This window comes from Tachyglossus aculeatus, chromosome 2, assembly GCF_015852505.1.
Source record: "Tachyglossus aculeatus isolate mTacAcu1 chromosome 2, mTacAcu1.pri, whole genome shotgun sequence".
NCBI lineage: Eukaryota > Metazoa > Chordata > Mammalia > Monotremata > Tachyglossidae > Tachyglossus > Tachyglossus aculeatus.
Genome location: NC_052067.1, coordinates 140,872,126 through 140,882,667, shown reverse-complemented (window position 1 = coordinate 140,882,667; position 10,542 = coordinate 140,872,126). Strand labels below are relative to the sequence as shown.

At 45.8% G+C, this 10,542-nt stretch overlaps 1 non-coding gene across 1 annotated transcript; it reads right to left on the bottom strand.

Moving 5' to 3' along the window:
- Positions 1–3,337: 3,337 nt before the first annotated feature.
- On the bottom strand, positions 3,338–3,475 carry LOC119924615. Its single transcript, XR_005449319.1, has one exon. It is a non-coding gene; the product is annotated as a small nucleolar RNA SNORA7 (small nucleolar RNA).
- Positions 3,476–10,542: the final 7,067 nt, after the last annotated feature.

The following is a 10,542-nucleotide window of genomic DNA, read 5'->3' as shown; positions in this document are numbered from 1 at the left end:
TCCACTGAGCCACGCTGTTTCTCATTAGATAAATGAGAAGCATTCATTCATTCAATCAATCATATTTATTGAGAGCTTACTGTGTGCAGAGCACTGTACTAAGCGCTTGGGAAATACAAGTTGGCAACATATAGAGATGGTCCCTACCCAACAGTGGGCTCACAGTCATCATCATCATCATCATCATCATCAATCGTATTTATTGAGTGCTTACTGTGTGCAGAGCACTGTACTAAGCGCTCTGCAGTCTAGAAGCAGTGTGGTCTATTGGCTAGAGCCCAGGCCCAGGAGTCTGAAGGACTTGGGTTCTAATCCCAGCTCTGCCATTTGTCTGCTGTGAGACCTTGGATAAGTCCCTTCTCTGTGCCTCAGTTCCCTCATCTGTAAAATGGGGATGAAGACTGCGACCCCCATGTGGGACATGGACTGCGTCCAACCTGATTAGCTTGCATTTTCCCCAGGGCTTAATACAGTGTCTGGCACATAATAAGCGCTTAAATACCAGAAAAAAGGAATACTCAGTAAATTCACCATTCTGAGACAGGGGTCGTGAAGGGAGGGAAAGAGCTTTCATGAGTCTTACACATTTATCCAGTATCATTTCTTTTAAAAACTCTTCAGAAGAACAAAAAAAATCTAGAGGGGGAGACAGACATTAATATAACGTGTCTGTTATATTGTACTCTGCCAAGCACTTAGTACAGTGCTCTGCACACAGTAAGCGCTCAGTAGATACTACTGACCTCACCCCAAGTCCTCTCTGCAGCGAGGACTTGCAACTTTGCAATGTCTAAAATATTCTCACCTGCTCTTTCAGGATCCATTTTTCGAGGTGTCAGGACCCCAGATCCACAGTTGGGAAGCAGCATGGCCTAATGGGTAGATCCAGAAGGTCATGGGTTCTAATCCCAGCTCTGCCACTTGTCTGCTTTGTGACCTTGGGCAAGTCACTTAACTTCTCTGAGCCTCAATTACCTCATCTGTAAAATGGGGATGAAGACTGTGAGCACCACGTGGGACAACCTGATCACCTTGTATCCCCCCAGCGCTTAGAACAGTGCTTCGCAGATAGTAAGCACTTAACAAATGCCATTATTATTATTATTGCCCAAGAAGCAGCGTGGCTCAGTGGAAAAGAGCCCGGAGTGGAGTCAGAGGTCGTGGGTTCAAATCCCAGCCCCGCCAATTGTCAGCTGTGTGACTTTGGTCAAGTCACTTAATTTCTCTGTGCCTCAGTTACCTCATCTGTAAAATGGGGTTGAAGACTGTGAGCCCACTAGTGGAACAACCTGATCACCTTGTAACCTCCCCAGCGCTTAGAACAGTGCTTTCCACATAGTAAGCGCTCAATAAATGCCATCAAAAAAAAAAAAATTACTGGGCCTCAGTGACTTCATCAGTAAAATGGGGATGAAGGCTGAGAGCCCTTTGTGGAACATGGACTGTGTCCGACCTGAATAACTTGTAACTACCCCAGAACTAAGTACAGTGCTTGGCACACAGTAAGCGCTTAACATATACCACAATTATTATTAGTCTCCCTTTCTCTTCTCAGGCCTGGGCAGAACCCGAGACTGTAAGCTTGCTGTGAGCAGGGAATGCATCTGTTTACTACTGAGTTACTGTTTACTATAGAGAAGCAGCGTGGCTCAGTGGAAAGGGCTCAGGCTTTGGAGTCAGAGGCCCTGGGTTCAAATTCCAGCCCCGCCACTTGTCAGCTGCGTGACTTTGGGCAAGTCACTTAACTTCTCTGGGCCTCATTTCCCTCATCTGTAAAATGGGGATTAAGACTGTGAGCCCCACATGGGACAACCTCATCACCTTGTATCCTCCCCAGCGCTTAGAACAGTGCTTTGCACATAGTAAGCGCTTAAGAAATGCCATCATAATTATTATTATTATTAAAATGGGGATTGAGACTGTGAGCCCCACGTGGGACAACCTGATCACCTTGTATCCTCTCCATCACTTAAAACAGTGCTTTGCACATTCTAAGCACTTAATAAATGCCATCATTATTATTATTATTAAAATGAGGATTAAGACTGTGAGCCCCACATGGGACAATCTGATCACCTTGTATCCTCCCCAGCACTTAGAACAGTGCTTTGCACACAGTAAGCGCTTAATAAATGCCATCATTATTATTATTATTGAAACGGGGATTGAGACTGTAAGCCCCACATGGGACAACCTGATCACCTTGTATCCTCCCCAGCACTTAAAACAGTGCTTTGCACATTCTAAGCACTTAATAAATGCCATCATTATTATTATTATCAAAATGGGGATTAAGACTGTGAGCCCCACATGGGACAATCTGATCACCTTGTATCCTCCCCAACACTTAGACCAGTGCTTTGCACATAGTAAGCGCTTAACAAATGCCATCATTATTATTATTATTGTATTGTACTCTCCCAAGTGCTTAGTACAATGCACTCAATAAATATGATTGAATGAATAAATAGACTGGGATCCCCTCCCCAAACTCCAGATCTCCTCCCATCTGCTCCCTGGGGGTGATCCTCTCCCTCACTGGTTCCTCGATTGTGGGGTCCAGACCCTCTACCTCCCACACAGACAATTCTACCTTGACCGCGCACTACCCCAACATGCTTCCTTCTTGTCCTATGCTGTCGAGTCGTCACCGACACAGAGCGACGCCACGGACACATCTCTGCCAGAACACCCCACCTCCATTTGCAATCGTTCCGGTAGTGGATCCAGAGAGTTTTCTTGGTCAAAATCTGAAAGTGGTTGACCATTGCCTCCTTCTGCTCAGTCAAATTGAGGCTGCACTCTAAACTCTCTCCCATTCCCTCGTCCCCCTCTCCATCCCCCGCATCTTACCTCATCATCATCATCATCATCAATCATATTTATTGAGCGCTTACTATGTGCAGAGCACTGTACTAAGCGCTTGGGAAGTACAAATTGGCAACATATAGAGACAGTCCCTACCCAACAGTGGGCTCACAGTCTAAAAGTCTACCTCTAAAGTCTAAAAGTCTAAAGTCTAAAAGTCTCACAGTCTACATCCTTCCCTTCCCCACAGCACCTGTATATATGTATATATGTATGTACATATTTATTACTCTATTTATTTTACTTGTACATATCTATTCTATTTATTTTATTTTGTTAATATGTTTGGTTTTGTTCTCTGTCTCCCCCTTTTAGACTGTGACCTCACTGTTGGGTAGGGACTGTCTCTATATGTTGCCAACTTGTACTTCCCAAGTGCTTAGTACAGTGCTTTGCACACAGTAAGCGCTCAATAAATACGATTGATTGATTGATTGATTCCACTGCTTCCCAGCACGGGTGAATTTTGATTTATAACAGATGGCCTGCCGCTCACTAGCCACTGGCCAAGCTAGGAATGGAATGGGTAGGCCTCTGCTTGACTCTTCCTCCCATAGCCAAGACTGGTAGAGGACTGGAAACTCTCCAGGTGTGACTCTGAGAGGGGCTAGCTTTCTTCACAGCACCCCAATTTCGGCAGCATGTCTGGGAGTCAGAAGGATCTAAGCACTTAGTACAGTGCTCTGCACTCAGTAAGGACTCAAATATGATTGAATGAAACGAATGACCCAGCTCTACCATTTCATTCATTCAATAGTATTTATTGAGCGCTTACTGTGTGCAAAACACTGTACTAAGCACTTGGGAAGTACAAGTTGGCAACATATAGAGACGAACCCTATCCAACGGCGGGCTCACATTTGCCACTATGTGACCTTGGGCAAGTCACTTCATTTCTCTAATCAATCAATCGTATTTATTGAGCGCTTACTGTGCGCAGAGCACTGTATTAAGTGCTTGGGAAGTACAAGTTGGCAAGTCTCTAGGCCTCAGTTACCTCATCTCTAAAATGGGAATGAAGACTGTGAGCCTCATGTGGGATAGGGACTATGTCCAACCCAATTTGCTTCTATTCACCCCCACGCTTAGTACAGTGCTTGGCTCATAAGTGCTTAGAAATACCATAATTATTTTATAGCTATATTGAGAGAGAGAGGAAGATAGGTAGTCACCTAACACCAAATGGAGAAAGAGAACATAGTAAGGAGGAAACAATCCAAGGGCAAGATGAAGAAGATTGGGGAAAACGTGGGAGGAAAGTTGTGTTGTCAGCTTCCAGGATTTGGGTCAAGAAATTTTCTCCAGGCAGGCAAACAAGGAAAATTACCGTGAGGACAGAGCATGCATGCATGCATCACACAGGTCATAAAGATTCAAGTAGTCTGAGAATTAAGAACAGGCATTTGTTTTTTCTTTTTTCCCCTCTTTACATATAAGCCCAGGGGAGGCACAGCACATCACTAGCATCCACTCCAAGACAACCAGGAGATCCATGCTGATTTCATGGATGTTTTCAATTTGCTGGGACAGAGCCGTAGTTAAAACTCCAAAACCCCAAACAGAGAACCCTTCTCGAAAAATATTTACTGTCCAGTGGGAAATAAACTTGGACCGGCCATGCTACGATACGTGGGGCTCTAGGGAGGAGAAGGGGTTATTTGAAAAGTTTTCCTCCACATGCCAGTGGAATACACATTTGAGAATCTTCCCTGTGGTCCTCAGTCCCTGAGACTCTGAGTTGGTGAAGTCCCGTCCAGTTTAAGTCTTGAGAGAAGAATCAAAGCAGAGTTGAGAGAAACGATACTTTGTGTTGGTAATTTCCAGATGTGTGTTTGACCAAGAATAAACCCGCAGTATTAGGCTTTTCACTGAAATCGTGGTATATGCAGACTCGAGGTAGTTGAAGTTATAATAACAATAATTATTATGGTATTTGTTAAGTGCTTACTATATGCCAAGCACTATTTTAAGCGCTGGGGTAGATACAAGATAATCAGGTTCCACGTGGGGCTCACAGTCTTAATCCTCATTTTACAGATGAGGTAACGGGCACAGAGAAATTAAGTGACTTGCCCAAAGTCACACAGCTGATAAGTGGTGGAGGCAGGATTAGAACCCACAACCTCTGACTCCCAAGCCCGTGCTCTTTCCACTAAGCCACACTGCTTTTAGTGGGCCTTTTCAGTGATCTATCAGTGGCATTTATTGAGCTTTTACTGTGTGCAGAGCACTGACTGAAGCACTGTGGAGAGCACAATACAACAGAGTTGTAGCTACATCTCCGAGATCTAGCCCAGATCCAGAAATCGTTAAGGGAGGCAATAATGTTATCACAATTTGCGTTTTGAGGAGTGCCAAGGGATGTTTACAGCACTCTTGCATACATGTTTATTCAGTTATACATTATTTGATTATCCGTCAATCAACCAGTGGTATTTATTGAGTACTTACGGTGTGCAGAACACTCCACTAAGATTTGAGGGAGAGTGAGTATACGATACACTAGGATGGGTAGACACAATCCTCACCCTCAGAGCCCAGGCTTGAGAGTTAGAGGTCACGGGTTCAAATCCCAGCTCCGCCACTTGTCAGCTGTGTGACTTCGGGCAACTCACTTAACTTTTCTGTGCCTCAGTTACCTCATCTGTAAAACGGGGATTAAGACTGCGAGCCCCACGTGGGACAACCTGATCACCTCCCCAGTGCTTAGAACAGTGCTTTGCACATAGTAAGCGCTTAGCAGTGCCGTCATTATTATTTATTAGTGAGGGAGACTGGCATTAAATAGGAGAAGCAGCATTGCCTAATGGATAAAGCACAGGCTTGGGAGTTAGAAATCACAGCAGACAAGGGGCGGAGCCGGGATTCGAACCCATGACCTTCTGACTCCCAAGCCCGTGCTCTATCCACTAGGCCATACTGCTTGCTCACTAAGCTTCACCTTCAAGATGGCCAATGATCTTCTCCTCCAACTATCCAGCCCCTTTTCCACCTCCTCAATCCTCTCCAATTGCCTCGGCTACTTCATCACTTTTCCTTCAGGGAATGTCATCACGGCGTGACTTTCCTGGCTTTCTCCTCCAGTTCCTAAGTGTGGGGTCAATGGTCATCACAGTGGGGGAATGTGTCTGTTTTGGACCCCACTAAAGCGTGTGGTACAGTGCTCTGCACACCAAAAGTGCTCAATAAATGTGATTGATCGCTCGATTACTGGTGCCACGCTGGAAATGGACGTGGTAAGTAAGGGGGTGAGGCTGTCTTGTCTCTGACACCTGCATAATACACCCTTAGCTGTAAAAACACTTCTTGGGAATTTACAACGACGAAGACGAAGCAACCATTACTACCACCTGTCTGGATGATTTAGCTCAGGAGAATGGCCTCGTTGACCGACCAGAGCTCTTCCAACCCAAGGATTCTACACATCTTGAGAGAAAACAAGGTCTTTTTTTGATGTCTGTAACGAAAGGCCCACGAAATTCTTGAAGAGCTGCCACACAAATGTGTCATGCCAACCCTCATCCAAAGCAGTAGTCTCTCCCGTGGCTCTGGGCCACCCTGGGGGGAAAAAAATCCCTCCCAAGTAGGCCCCAGAGGAGCCCAGGATGAACTCCCTGCCAAAACCCGGAGGTACACACACCCTTGACTTAATGCTCACCCTCCCCTCTGTGGCATCCCTGGGTTTTCTCCCTGTTTAGGGTTCAGCCGGGAACAACTCCGGCATCCCTGGGTTTTCTCCCTGTTTAGGGTTCAGCCGGGAACAACTCCGAGAAGTAGCATGGCCAAAGTGGATAGAGCACCGTCCTGGGAGTTCAGCTTGGCTTAATGGAAACAGCCCAGGCTTGGGAGTCAGAGGCTGTGGGTTCCAATCCCAGCTTTGCCACTTGTCAGCTGTGTGACTTCTCCGAGCCTCAGTGACCCCGTCTGTAAAATGGGGATTAGGACTGTGAGCCCCATGTGGGACAGTCTGATTACCTAGTATCTACCCCGGCACTTAGAACAGTGCTTGGCACATAGTAAGTGCTTAACAAGTACCATCATTATTATTATTATTCATTCACTCATTTATTGAGTGCTTACTGTGCACAGAACACCCTACCTACGCTTGGGAGAATGTACATTATAACAATAAACAGACGCATTCCCTGCCCACACTGAGCTTACGATCTAGAGGGGGAGACCGACATTACAGATATGTATATGACCTCCTCACTGTGCCTCGTTCTCGCCTGTCCCGCCGTTGACCCCCGGCCCACGTCCTCCCCCTGGCCCGGAATGCCATCCCTCCACACATCCGCCAAGCTAACTCTCTTCCTCCCTTCAAATCCCTACTGAGAGCTCACCTCCTCCAGGAGGCCTTCCCACACTGAGCCCCCTTTTTCCTCTCCCCTTCCCCATCCCCCCCACCCTACCTCCTTCCCCTCCCCACAGCACCTGTATACGTTTGTACAGATTTATTGCTCTATTTATTTTACTTATACATATTTACTATTCCATTTATTTTGTTAATGATGTGCATCTAGCTTTACTTCTATGTATTCTGATGACTTGACACCTGTCTACATGTTTTGTTTTGTTGTCTGTCTCCCACTTCTAGACTGTGAGCCCGTTGTTGGGTAGGGACTCTCTCTATATGTTGCCAACTTGTACTTCCCAAGCGCTTAGTCCAGTGCTCTGCACACAGTAAGCACTCAATAAATACGACTGAATGAATGAATGATGGTATTTGTTATGCGCTTACTATGTGCCAAGCACTGTTCTAAGCACTGGGGTAGATACAAGGTTGTCCCACATGGGGCTCACAGTCTTCATCCCCATTTTACAGATGAGGTAACAGAGAAGTCCAATGACTTGCCCAAATAATAATAATGATAGAATTTATTAAGCGCTTACTATGTGCAAAGCACTGTTCTAAGCGCTAGGGAGGTTACAAGGTGATCAGGTTGTCCCTCGGGGGTCTCACAGTCTTAATACCCATCTTACAGATGAGGTAACTGAGGAACAGAGAAGTAAAGTGACTTGCCCAGAGTCACACAGCTGACAAATGGCAGAGCTGGGATTAGAACCCATGACCTCTGATTTCTAAGCCCGGGCTCTTTGCACAATATAAGTGCTGTGGGGCTGAGAGAGGGAGTCAGAAGGTCACAGGTTCTAATATCACCTCCTCCTGTGTGACCTTGGGCAAGTCACTTCACTTCTCTGTGCCTCAGTTACTTCAGCTGGAAAAGAGGGATTGAGACTGTGAGTCCCGCGTTTGACAGGGACTCGATTTGCTTGTATCCACCTCAGAGATTAGGGCCTGACACATACTAAGCGCTTAATAAATACCACAATTATTATTATCACTAGTGGGTAGCTCAAAGGCCAGCTGGGGGGGGGAAAAAGGGGGTTTTCTGATGGAGATCTCCCGCCCTCGCCTCCAATCAATCAATCAATCAATCGTATTTATTGAGCGCTTACTGTGTGCAGAGCACTGTACTAAGCGCTTGGGAAGTACAAGTTGGCAACATATAGAGACAGTCCCTACCCAACTGTGGGCTCACAGTCTAAAAGGGGGAGACAGAGAACAAAACCAAACATACTAACAAAATAAAATAAATAGAATAGATATGTACAAGTAAAATAGAGTAATAAATATGTACAAACATATATACAGGTGCTGTGGGGAAGGGAAAGATTTCCTTTGCCCCTCAGACTGTGAGCCCTTTGTGGGACAAGGGCTATGTCTGGTCTGATTATCTTGTATCTAACCCAGCTCTTAGTATAATGTTTGGCAATCACCAAGGGTGGGCCCCTGTTTTGGGCAGGACTCAGAGTTCGAACTTACCCCACTGGTAGCGAGGCAGGCTTCCAGCCCCACAAGGGCCGAAGAGCCCCACATATCTCCCTCACTCCGCGGACGGGTCAGTGCCAAAACTGGCTGGCCAAATTGGGACTGGCTCTAATGATCACTCCAGCGGCTGTTAAATTCTTTACCTGCAGCAGAGTAGCTCTCCAAAGGGTGAGAAATTCCTGCCCGCCTTTGAAAATTCCAACCCCAAATCCAAGGGAATCCCTTCCACTCCGCAGCCTAGAAATCAAACCCACTCTGTTCCCTGCTTCGGAAGGAGCCAGGGAAAGCATGCGAGGTGACCTGCTACTGACGGGAAAGCAAAAATACATCCAGATATTAATTTGCTTGACAAAAACACTCCCTCCCACAGCTAAAATGAAGCTGACAATACTCCAAATGTCAAAAAAGCATATCAGGTGGGACAGTTTTCATCATCAATGGTATTTATGTGCGGAGCACTGTACTAAGAGCTTGGGAGAGTACAATACAACAGAGTTGGTAGGTGTAATAATAATAATGATAATAATAGTATTTGTTAAGCTCTTTTGTGCCAAGCATTGGGGTAGATACAAGATAATCTTCTAGACTGTGAGCCCACTGTTGGGTAAAGACTGTCTCTATATGTCGCCAACTTGTACTTCCCAAGCGCTTAGTACAGTGCTCTGCACGCAGTAAGCGCTCAATAAATACGATTGAATGAATGAATAATCAGGTCCCATGAAGGGCTCATAGTCTAAGTAGGTGGAAGTAGAGGTACTAAATCCCCACTTTGCAGTTGAAGGAACTGAGGCACAGAGGAGTGACTTGCCCACGGTCACACAGTAGACAAGAAGTGGAGGCAGGATTAGAACCCAGATCCTATGACTCCCAGGGCTGTGCTCTTTCTACTAGGCCATACTGCTGCTGTAGTCCCTGCCCGTGGTGAGTGTCCATTGTTGAATCAATTTTCAACAGGATTTTTGGGCCATCCCCTTTGGGCAATAATGGGATGAAAGACAGAGAACTGTCCAGAAAAGAATAGGACAAAGTCCAGCCTAGCCTCAAGGAGTTTACTGTCTAATGGGGAGGAGGATGGAAGGGCAGAAGGCAAACAGAACATAAACATTTAATAATAATAATAATAATGTTGGTATTTGTTAAGCGCTTACTATGTGCAAAGCACTGTTCTAAGCACTGGGGTAGATACAAGCTAATCTGGTTGTCCCACAAGAGGCTCACAGTCTTCATCCCAGCAGCGTGGCTCAGTGGAAAGAGCACAGGCTTTGGAGTCAGAGGTCATGGGTTTGAATCCCTACTCCACCCCGTCTGCTGTGTGACCTTGGGCAAGTCACTTAACTTCTCTGAGCCTAAGTTACCTCATCTGTAAAATGGGGATGAAGACTGTGAGCCTCACATGGGACAACCTGATCACCTTGTAACCTCCCCAGTGCTTAGAACAGTGCTTTGCACATAGTAAGTACTTAATAAATGCCATTATTATTATTATTATTATTATCCCCATTTTCCAGATGAGGGAACTGAGGCCCAGAGAAGTGAAGTGACTTGCCTAAAGTCACACAGCTGACAAGTGGCGGAGCTGGGATTTGAACCCACGGCCTCTGACTCCAAAGCCCGGGCTCTTTCCACTGAGCCATGCTGCTTCCCAGATAAATAACATACAGTTTCTCTTTAGTTTATCTTTACCACAGTTTATCCTTAGATAAAGAACACACAGTTACATACCTGTACGGAGCATGAGGCTTCGGCTGGGACATGTATGTGGATGGACACTTATAATAATAATCAATCGATCAATCATATTTACTGAGCGCTTACTGTGTGCAGAGCACTGTACTAAATGC